The sequence below is a fragment of the Mesitornis unicolor genome, unplaced genomic scaffold, assembly GCF_000695765.1.
Source record: "Mesitornis unicolor isolate BGI_N332 unplaced genomic scaffold, ASM69576v1 scaffold19414, whole genome shotgun sequence".
NCBI lineage: Eukaryota > Metazoa > Chordata > Aves > Mesitornithiformes > Mesitornithidae > Mesitornis > Mesitornis unicolor.
The window spans coordinates 1-265 of NW_010180994.1; positions in this window are offsets into that span (position 1 = coordinate 1).

The window sequence follows — 265 nt, forward strand, 5'->3', positions numbered from 1 at the left end:
CCCCCGGCCGTCAGTCCCCGGGGCCGGGCCGGGGCGAGCCCGTGTGGGCCACAGCGGTGCCTCGTCGTACGTGGTCACCCGTGGGGCCTCGGCTTGTGGTGTCACCCGTGGGCTTCGGTGATGCTTACCATGCACTGGGTGTGTGCTGTGGTGTGGGTGGGTCGCCCGCTTCTCCGGCAGCAGGCAGGGCGCTTGCCGTGCTGCGGTGACAGCACAGAGGAGAAAGCAAGGCATAGACGATAGTGGCAGGGGGGCGGGAAGCTAC